Raw genomic sequence first — 11,889 nt, 5'->3', positions numbered from 1 at the left:
ATGATGATTTTTCTTGAGTCAAAATGAGAGTACCCCTAAACATTATTTCTTTTAAGGAAAAAAAAAGGCACTGGAAGTACTTGTGTTTAACCACAAGATGGCCTCGGTGTCTGCTTTTTCAAAGAAAAGCGTGGTACAATGCCGATACAGAAAGCTGAAATAAAAAAGGGAACTTTCCTTTAAAAAGAAGAAGAAGAAAGAAATCCACCAAGATGTTTTCCACAAGTGTTTTGTAAACCAAATGGTCATTTACACTGACAATGAAACAAGCAGTATAAACGAACTTCACAATTGTGGTTTCAGGCTTGAAAAGGCTTTTTGTGAGTGCAGTGGAACCTCAGTTTATGCACACCTTGGTTTACGAATTTTCGGTTTACGAACGCCGTGGACCCATCTGGAACGGAGTAATTCACTTTCCATTACTTTCAATGGGAAAGTTCGCTTCAGTTTATGAACGCTTCAGTTTATGAACAGACTTCCGGAACCAATTGTGTTCATAAACCGAGGTACCACTGTACAGCATATAAAGTGCTTCAGAACACAACCCTGGTGTTCCTATGTGATAGGCTTTCTTTAACGTCCATTGAGTGCTCCAGAAGCAAACAGTGTCATAAAAACCTGCATCTAGCCTCAGTGGATGCATTCAGCATCCCTTCTTAGATGGTCAGATACTCACATGTGCCAAATAGATGCTTGCATTCATTTAATGCAAATGAAACTGACTTAAAAATCCACTACAAAATAAACAAATTCCTTCCAGTAGCACCCTAAAGGTAAAGGGACCCCTGGCCTAATTAGGTCCAGTCGTGACCAACTCTGGGGTTGCGGCGCTCATCTCGCATTATTGGCCGAGAGCCGGCATACAGCTTCCAGGTCATGTGGCCAGCATGACAAACCCACTTCTGGCGAACCAGAGCAGCACACAGAAACACCGTTTACCTTCCCGCTGTAGCGGTACCTATTTATCTGCTTGCACTTTGACGTGCTTTCAAACTGCTAGGTTGGCAGGAGCTGGGACTGAGCAACGGGAGCTCACCCTGTTGTGGGGATTCGAACCGACGACCTTCTGATCGGCAAGCCCTAGGCTCTGTGGTTTAACCCACAGCGCCACCTGGGTCCCGCACCTTAGAGACCAACTAAGTTTGTCATTGGTAAGAGCTTTCGTGTGCATGCACACTTCTTCAGATACACTGAAACAGAAGTCACCAGACCCTTACATATAGTGAAAGGGTGGGGAGGGGTATTACTCAGAAGGGTGGTGGGAATGGGTGATTGGCTGATAGGTGTGGTAAACCTGTTGACGACTGTTAATGACTGCAATTGGTCTTACAGGAAAAAGCAAGGAGTGAGATGGCTAACCGTGTATAATGAGACAAGAATCCAATCTGGTAATAAGTTGCAATTCAGCAACATCTCTTTCCAGTCTATTTCTGAAATTCTATTGTAATAAGACAGCTACTTTGAGATCTTGTATAGAATGTCCTGAGAGATTGAAGTATATTCTTCTACTGAAGCTTTGTGATTTAGGGCTTTCTCAGTTGTTTTCTATAATAGGTGGATCTAAGTATTAAGTCATCAGGGTGTGCATTTAACCACTTTGTAAGATGATGTTAACAAAAATTAATACAGTGTAGATAGGAAAGGAAAGGAAAGAGGATGATGAGCAGAAGGAAAAAAGTTCTGGAGAAATAAAGATTAAGAGTGTTTCCCAATTATTTGCCATTCATGATCATTCATTCATTCACAGTCATTCCCTTGAGGTTACATGTTCCAGCTCTGCTGATATTCAGATTTTCCAAAAATGGATGAGCTGTATCGGTATCTGAAAAGAGTCATGCTCCAAACAGCATACATACCTGTTGCTAGTTCTACTTGCTTTCAAAATAAGTATGTGCAGATTAAAATAAAAAGAAATCCTTCCAGTAGCACCTTAGCGGCCAACTAAGTCTGTCATTGGTATGAGCTTTGAAGATTGTATATTAAAAACACGAAGCAACAGGATGTAATGGGATAAATATTCAGTCTCTTTGTTTGCATCTTTAACTTTAGGATCATGGTTCACAAAAACATTAGTATATCCTAGGGGTTGGCAAATCTACCCATCTCTGTTTCTCTCATTTTTTCCATTCCTAAATTCAGTTCTCTACATTTCCACATTCATTTGTGATTTTTTTCTTTAAAGTATTCATAAAAACTCACCAGCATTTTAATCCAAATTTCTCCTAATACACACATTTTTTGCAATTTTACCTAAAATACACATTTTTTTGCAAGCAATCATCCCTAATATAATGCATTTTTGCAGACATTGCTTAACTGGAGAACTGCATTGCAAAAGAGTGGAGAGGAGCAAATTCTGAAGGACGGCTCTGTTTTGGTTCATGTATTATTTTGAAAAGTATGAATTAGGTAGGTTTGCCTTTAAATGCAAACTTAATTTAATATTGCCCTATCTCTACCTTCGATTCACAATCAGTGTGACCATTTGTCTACTAATCTTGTCCCAGCAATGATATGAGCTCTGTGGACAACAGTGATTTCAGCGGCCAGGTTGCTCACCGGAGCAAGACGGTTTGAGCATATTACACCAATCCTGGTCCGACTGCACTGGCTACCAATTAGTTTCCGGGCCCAATTCAAAGTGCTGGCTCAGGACTGCAATACCTCGAGGACCACCTCTTTCCATATGAACCTACCCAGACTCTGAGATCATCTTCTGAGGCCTTCATGTGCCTCCTCCTCAAGAGGTCCAGAGGGTGGCAACACGAGAACGGGGCCTTCTCTGCAGTGGCTCCCCATCTCAGGAATGCTCTCCCCAGGGAAGTTTGCCTGGCACCTTCATTATACACCTTTTGGAGCCAGGCAAAGATGTTCCTTTTTAGCCAGGGGTTGATCTCATTGACATCCAACACCCTTTTAGAATGTGGCTTTTGGGGGGGTGTTAATTGGTGTTGGTTTGATTTTATATGTTGTGGTCTTGTTTGTGAACCACCCTGAGACCTCCAGGTATAGGGCGGTGTATAAATTGAATGAATAAATAAAATAAAAAATAAATTTCCTTCCCAGGAAAGGCAACATTCACTGAGGAGCACTCAATGGCTTGCCACTTTCTACTCATTCCACTATGGTAAATAAAGGGGGGGGGGAGTTTAGGCAGGCTGCAGGAGTTCCTGCCTGCCAGAGCATATTTCTTTCAGGCCCGGTTTGGCAATCAGAAACTATTACAGGCTTCTCCGTTTCCCAAGTTCCCTCGCCTGTCGATTCACTGGAGGAAGGAGGAAAACAGCCCACGGTAGTTCATGACTGCCACCCCGTGATCAGAAGGGACATGGTGAGCCTACAGTCAGGAAAGGGGACGAATCGGTTTGAGGCTTGTGGCTGGACCTGGGAGGTTGTCGCTGTCCCTCTTGCCCTCTCGCAGGCTTTGCCCGAGGCCACCTTTAGGTCTCTGATGCAGATCTAGAGTGGCACGCTATCATTCGCAGCTGCTGGCGGGCAACATTTCCACGCGGGTGCCTCCGCCAACTGATTCACCCAGCGCTCAAGCTTCGCTGCCAAACGCAGAGATGAGATGGAATCCCTTTCTTCAAGGGGCTGTTCTGATGACTCAGAGGACCAAAAAGAGAGAGAGGTCGCTTGGAAATGACTCTCTATAGCTCAATGTCAAAAGCAATGGACGCAAGTTAATACATTATCAGGATTTTTTTTTAAGTGTAATGTTATAGACCATGTTTAGATTCAGAGGTAATTAGAGATAAAGATTTTATTGACATGCATGATTGAAGATAATACAGAGGAGCCAGGGGAGGGAGGGGAGGGAAGTCAATTCAAGTAATCCCAAAATGTGGATTTAACATGGATTGTGTATGCAGTTGTTTTAAATGTTTTATTTTATGTTTTCTTTAATGCAATGATTTTGTTTTTTGTGAAAATTAATAAAAATATTATGCCCCCCCCCAAAAAAGTCAGGCTGTTTCTTCCAAGTGAAACAGGTGCATTGTGTTCTACACACACACAAGAAGAAAAGGCTATTTTGAGATTAAATAGGACCCTCTCACACTGGTGCAGGACAGTCCTGGATTAAGATGAATCCTCAATCTGAGAGATCCAAAAGGACTCTCCTTATGTCAATCAAGGACCCTTCAAAAGTTTTGGCCAGCAGCTCCCAGCGGGGATGGGAAAGGCTATCTTATGTTCTCAACATTGTCCACCTCTATTGAAAACTTCAGGTTTAACAAGGTCATTGGCACTTTGTGCATCTCCTGATAGCAGATGTGGAGTTACCCCTTCCTTGTGTCAGAGGACCTGAGTGGGAGCTATTGCCTAGCAACACCAAGTACCAACAAGAAGGAGATCCAGCTGCTCCCCACTCCCATTGCCCTCCCATTGCCTTGGAGAACAACACCAAGGAAGGTCAAAGGTGGACCTACATTCAAAACCAATGTGTAGCACAAGAGAGAATCCCAGAAAGGGGCAGAAATGTGGAGGTAAGATACTGCATTCCAGCAGTGGAAGAGGGGCCAGGTCCCTAATTTTCCATGGTAAATAAAAGCTGAATTGTCTGGGGATGGAGACAGGGTGTGGCAGTTGAAATTGACCAAAATAGATCCCATTAGAGTCAGGCTCAACTGGATCCAGGGCAACACCAGGAACCTATTGGAAAACGTTCAGAGATGAAGGATGGGCATGTTATCAATGCAAAAAATCTCACTTGTTTTGGTGCTTTAGCAGCTCTTGTTATCTATATTGCACAGTAAAAGAGCAGAGTTAATTTGTGTCCCAAATCACACTGATTAATTTGATTCATGGTTTCCAACAGATAAGACTGGGTAAGGGGTAAGCACAGTTTAAAATAAACTGACTCTTTATCTCACAGCATCAAAGGATATAGCAAGCCTTGTTTACTGTACCTACTTCTGTGAGCTCCTCCAGTTGTTAAACACATTGACTGGAAGGCTTAAAATTGACAGGATAACGTTAATAAATAACAATGGGCAATGTCGGATGGAATAGGCTCTGCACAGATGGTAGAACAACATACTTGTCTTAACTCACTGATGACAAAAATAGAGTTATGAGTTTCTGGGTGCAGACACTGAACCTCTGGCTTCAGCAAATGTTCAGGCCAGTTTCCTGATGAGGCAATCACCTGGGAGATGAGCCATTAGGAGAAAATAGAAAGTGATGAGCCATTAGGAAAGCCAAAGAGAGGGGGCTCTGTGCCAGATGGCAAATTGGAGGGGGCCTCTCCCTCAACTCAGAGTTCGAAGACAAAGGGGGAGTTTTAACCAGAGTTTTAGAGTTGGCTGTGATTTAACCTGGAAGAGAGGAAAAAGGTGGCAGGCTGGAGAGAGAGTCAGAGCACGATGGCTGATTTCTGTTGGAATCCACTGCTGCAGCTATGGAAGAAGCAAGCTCGTCTTGAAGTGTCAATGCTGTGAACCCCTCCATCATAGACTCAGGTTGCCTATGAACCATATATCATAAAGACACCACAGTATCCACTCTGCCTCATTTCCCAAAGGGAACATGGACCCTGGGTAAGCACCTGGAACCCCTCTGAGATTGGGGTTGGGTGCAACAATAGACTTCACACATACTCATTTTATCACAGAACAATTCGAACAATAACATTTGTTCAATGTAACATAGATACATCAGTGGAGGGGACTTTGGTGTTCTGTGTACGGTTTATTAAAATTTATGCTTGATACAAGATGAGTTTTAATTGCTATATTTATTAATATATAAATATTTATGATATAATCAAATAATAACACATGCAAAAAGAATTCCCCACCTGGGGCACAACTGTTCTCAACATTTAAAATTAAAATTGAAAATGTCTAATATATTTTTCCCCCACATAAGAACTAATTTGGAGCCTGGTTGAAAAGATGCCTTTAATTGACTGCTCTCGAAACATAGAGGGTCATATGTTTTGAAGGAGCCTTGCCATACTAATTTGATGTATGAATATGGGGAATTGAATATAACTGATACTGCTTTAATGTGTTTTTCTGTGAAGCTGGTAATGTTGTGAGGTGTGTGTCTTTATCTGCAAGGTGGTTAACACTACTCACAATGTGATTTTAAAGACCAACCTGTATATATCCAAGGTGGCGTTGGGAATGACTCCTGAGTGAAACCCCAGAATGTTGCTGACAGTTAGTGTAGACCAGGGGTGAAAAGGTAAAGGTAAAGGACCCCTGACAGTTCAGTCCAGTCACAAACGACTCTGGGGTTGTGGCGCTCATCTCATTTTACAGGCCAAGGGAGCTGGCGTTTGTCTGAAGCCAGAGCAGTGCATGGAAATGCTGTTTACCTTCCCACTGGAGCGGTACCTATTTATCTTCTTGCACTTTGATGTGCTTTTGAACTGCTAGGTTGGCAGGAGCAGGGACCGAGCAACGGGAGCTCACCCCATCAAGGGGATTTGAAACGCCAACCTTCTGATTGGCAAGCCCTAGGCTCAGTGGTTTAGACCACAGTGCCAACCTTTTTATACCTACCGCCCACTAATGCATCTTTCCTGATGGTAAAATTTCCTTACTGCCCACCAGTGCTCTATGGAAGGAGGATTCAGCTTGTGCCATAGAACCCCCTACCGCCCACCTAGAATCCTGAAACACCCACTAGTGGGCAGTAGGGACCAGGTTGACAACCCCTGGTGTAGACAATACTAATCAATTTGTGACAAATTGTACAAAGGAGTATGAATAGCTTATTGAAAATTCATAGGACAAAAGATGGAAACTTAGTACAGTAAATGCATCCCTAGTTCTCCAGGTGGTGAGTGTCAGGGACTGTTACTGGGCAGAGGAGGAATGGTGGAGACCACTTTCCCAGCCTAACCCTTCCAGAGAAGAAAAAGACAGTTCAGAATTACAACACGGGATTGTGGGAGGTCACAGCTTAGAGGCAGATGAGGGGAAAAGTTGGGAAATAATGGGAGAGGAGGAGGAGGAAGAAAAAGAAGCACCAGGGGACAGACAGCTGATGGACTCGGTGTCTTTAGAAAGCATTCCAAGACCCCCCCTCCCAGAACCCAGTGAGCCTTGAAAGTAGGAGAGCAAAGAGCTCAAAGGCAGAGGGTGCTTGTCAGCACCCATAGGGATGACACAGAGGGAGTGGGAGAGGCGGTGGTGGGGTTTCACTCAGAGCAACACCATTACTCCAAGAGGCTGCATTTCTAAGCCTCTCTCTGTGACTATTGAATAAAAAGCACCGGTAAGAACTTTCCTCGTTTTATCTATTCCTGGCAACCTACCGTGGGGGGTTGGATCCTCTGACACCTGACAGTGAGCGATTTCAAGGATCCCAGAACATACCTTGGGTTTGGTTTCCTTGGAATGAAGGTCACTGGGGATTGGTGGCATGTCTGTGATAGAACTAGGGTGGCCAATATAGTGCCCCCAAAGTCCTATCCATCCCAGCTACCCTGGCCAATGATTTAAAAATGATAGGAGTTGTAGTCCACAATGTCTGGACTACCCTTGAGCTAGAAGAAACATTTGAGGGGCTGCATATTGGTGCCATAAGCTACTCATTCCAATTCTGAAGTAGGAGGTTGCCTTGCCCTGCATTGACCACAAAGATGTGGGACATAATATACTAATGATGGATTGGGAAAGGCTTTGGAAGTCAGATATGGAATTTACTGCATGTACTTTACTGAAAGAGAATTACATGAAAATTATGTATCGATGGTATTTAAGCCTGGTTAAAGTAGCAAAAATGTATAGAACAAGATCTAATAAGTGTTGGAAATGTAAAGAAACAGAGGGTACGTTTTATCATATGTGGTGGGAATATAGGAAGGTTAAAAACTTTCAGGAAATGATTTATAACAAAATGGGGGAAAATATGTTTAGAGTAACCTTTGTTAAAAAACAAAAAACAAAAAAACAAATCAGAAGCCTTTTATTAGGTATTGTAGGAACGGAGATTCCAAATGACCAGAAAGAATTGTTTATGACCACCGCGGATACTGTTAGCCCAAAGGTGGAAAGAGGAAGCAGTCCTGACCAAAGAAGATCGGCAAACCAAGTTAATGGACTATGCTGAAATGGTGAAACTTACTGGAAAGCTCAGAAATCAAGACAACAAGAAATTTAAAAAAAGAATGGGAAATGTTTATTATGCATTTGCAAAAGTATTGTAAACAGGTTAATACATTGGCAGGATTTTAAGAACACTTGGAATTTTGGAAATAGTAACAATAATTTGGAGTAGAAATGAAATGCAGTTGACAAGAAAATTCAATGAACCGTGGGGGGGGGGAGTCACAGGATTCGGAAAATCCCATTTTATGAATCTGATATTGTTTTGTGTATAGAATCATAGAGTTGGAGGAGACCACAAGGGCCATCCAGTCCAACCCCCTGCCAAGCAGGAAACACCATCAAAGCATTCCTGACAGATGGCTGTCAAGCCTCTGCTTAAAGACCTCCAAAGAAGGAGACTCCACCACAGGTATATTTTTCTTTGTGGTTGTTGTTGTGTTTGTTTCTTTATTTTTTATTTTTGTTGAAAATTTAATAAAAATATTATAAAAAACACATATGTGTAAAAAAACAACCATCTATCATAAAGACGCCACAGTCTCCACTGCGCCTCATTTCCAAAAGAAAACACAAACTCTGGATAAGTGCCTGGAACCCCTGGAATCTTGCACTGCTTGGAGATTGGGGTGGCATGCAACCATATTTACACTTGAGGATTCATTTATTCCTATGTCAACATTTCCACTGCATGGATCACCCACTGTCAGAATGTTTATTTTTCATGCACTTCTGCAGGGTTGGAAACTCCAGTCTAATGTGAATGTTCTTTGTGTTCTGCCTTATTGAATCCCTTCATTATTTTGAACACTTCTGTCAGCGTGCGTCGAGAGCCTCCTTGTTCCCATTCAATATATACCTCATTGTCTTTGCAGAAAAGAACTGACTTTGTGGGAAATGACAGGAGCAGGCATCTAATTTGGCCTCGTATCCTCTTTGTGAGGAGCAAAGCATTTGTCCGTGCTTTACATACTTCATCTCCGCTTCACTAGTTCAAGGTACAGTGTTACTTTTATTGCCGCTTTCAGAGGGGGGAAACAGATACAGATGTTGTATAAGAAAACAGATTTCTCCCAGAACCAACACGTCAAGGCAATGTCACCCCTGTTTTCTCAGTAGTGGTATCTCAGATAAAAAGAGACAGCAGACATCTTTTATTTCATGCCTCATAAACAAACAAGGAACACCGTGGGAATTTCTTTTGTAACATTCCCTTGCATTGCTTTTTTAAGAACAATGAACAAGGTGCATCTTTACATCACAGTGGGAGAAATTTTTATTAAAACAGATGCACTAGTTCACCTTTACTACTATCTGAACTGGTTCCTTTATTATTATTTTCCCCCTCCATTTTCCCCTTCTATTGTACAATATTTTAAGTACTACCGGTATCAGATCCCTAATGTTATTTATAGTTTGGTTTAAGCAGCATGATAAATGTCGCTAAGAACTTATCAAGATCCTTTTACAATCACACTTAAACTTTACTGCCATGACTGGCAATGATGATTGTCAGAGGTTATTGCGGCTACTCTTGAGTAACGGCGCTCCACACCTGCTTGTCTTTAAGGTGTTTTTATTGTGCATTCTATTTACAGTGCAAAGAGTCTGGAAAACATGTCTGCTTAGTCTGAGTCAGAACCTCGCAATGGCTTCTTTCTGTTTCGCGCCCAACATAACAGCTTGGGAACCCCAAAGTGCCTCCCTCTCATCCTACGGGGTGCCGAGCACCTCAATTCAGGCGTCAGGGGGGCATCCTTCTGACTGCTCTCCTGTCATTTCCTCCCCAGCTGCCTCCTTCTCTACTCAGTGTTGAGGCTCTGTGATGCTGCTAGAGCCTCGTCCCTCCCTCCCTGCTTCCTGACTTCTGTAATCTGATCCGCTCCCTCCCTCCCTGCTTCCTGACTTGTGTAATCTGATCCGCTCTGAGAGGAACTTGACCTGATGAGGGGGGGGAGCTGTTCCCTATAAGCCCTCCCCCTTACAATGATGATCATAATTAGTATCTGACTTTTCCATAAAACTCAGAATAGACCCATTGAAATTCATTGACTCAACTAACTGATGTTAATTAATTTCATGAAGCCCGTCCTGAGCACAGCTTAGATACAGTGGAACCTTGGTTCTCGAACGTTTCCATTGACGAACGATTCAGAACCCGAGCACCGAAAACCCGGAAGTAATTGCTTCCATTTTCGAACATGCCTCAATATTCGAACAGCTTCCACTGCATGTTTTTCCTTTTCTCCCAATGGATTTTGCCAACCACCCATTGATCCTCAGTTTTCAAAAGTTTCAGAAGTCGAACGGTCTTCCGGAATGGATTACGTTCGAAAACCGAGGTTCCACTGTACAACACAACAATGATAATAATTGGAAGCAACTTCAGCACAGGCTCCCACTATGTGGATCATCCAAGGACATCAAATGTTTCTGCATTTGATCCCATATCTAGAAGGGGGGGGGAAGGGGCATCTGAATATATGGTGCCATCTTCCACTGAACCAATGACACTGGTCCATATAGCCCTAAAACATTTAATTTGTCCATTATTGACTCCCCAGAGACATAGGCTGAAACCTTTTCTGATATTTTTAAAATAGAAATATTGAACCTTGAACATTTTCTTCCCTGTTACTAAACTAGGGCTCCTCTGAACCATTAAGGCTTTCCCCCATTAGCCTTTGGCTGTTGGTCTTACTGGGAACCAGAATGTAACCACCTGCCACAGTTATTGTGTTTAGCCTGGATGTGAGAAGTCCAGCTTCAAATTCTCTATTTAGTCTTGAAGCTCACAAATGGCCTTCTGGCAAGTAACTATCTCTAATACTACACATGCTATTGGGTGGTTGAAGTGCAGCTATGATCTCCTTAGAAGAAAGCTGGGGTATAAAATAAAGAGCTGGCTGAAGAGGGAAAACCGTCTTCATTAACTGAAATAACCCTTTTAAAAAGGAAACAAATAAACCCAACTGAAAAAAGAATAGTCAGGAAACAGTTAATGTTCTACTGAATGCCATTTCCACATTTTATTAAAGTCAGGGTAAATTAGTCTGCTGCCTGAATGTTAAATCCCTTACATTGCACTGGGCTCCTTCTGATTTTATTATAAATCATGTATAAAATTCAATATCACTTAGCCAAAGAAATGTATGAAATCCAATCTTCCCAATTAAAACTTGTGAACATTGTTGGAGACAACATTCATCTTATATAGATTGCAGCTCCTCTGTACACAGATATTTTCTTAATGCTCAAATAATATGCATTTATGTCTAATTAAAATAAATGAAGTAAGATGGCAGGCAAGACTATCAGAACTGTGTCCTCAAAATGAAAGAGAATGCACAGAAGACCCAAAATACTTCAGATGTGTTCAGTCATTTGAGGACATATGCTCTCTGAAGGAAAGAATGTAAATAAAATTTGGCCAAATATAATTCTTCCTAGGCATAAAGTTGGTCCTCCAGCTTTTTTCTTAAACTTATGAACTTACTCCCAACATTTGTGCAGAACTTATTATTATTATTTAATTTCAGTGGTGGTGGGAGTATGTGTCCCTTAATTAAAGCCAGAAGCTGCTTAGTCATGCTGGCCACATGACCCGGAAGCTGTACGCCGGCTCCCTTGGCCAGAAAAGTGAGATGAGCTGTGACTGAACCTAACGATCAGGGCTCCCTTTACCTTTACTTTTAATGCCTATCCAATACTTCCCCATGTCTGTATATCTTGGGGCTACAGATGTTGTTGGGCGGCAACTTCCACCATCCTTGGTGGAAGCCCAAGAATCCCCTTTGGTCAAGGTGGGCGAGTCTGAATGGGGTCG

This window comes from Zootoca vivipara, chromosome 9 (assembly GCF_963506605.1).
Source record: "Zootoca vivipara chromosome 9, rZooViv1.1, whole genome shotgun sequence".
NCBI classification, from domain to species: Eukaryota; Metazoa; Chordata; class Lepidosauria; order Squamata; family Lacertidae; genus Zootoca; species Zootoca vivipara.
This window is presented reverse-complemented; position numbering follows the sequence as displayed.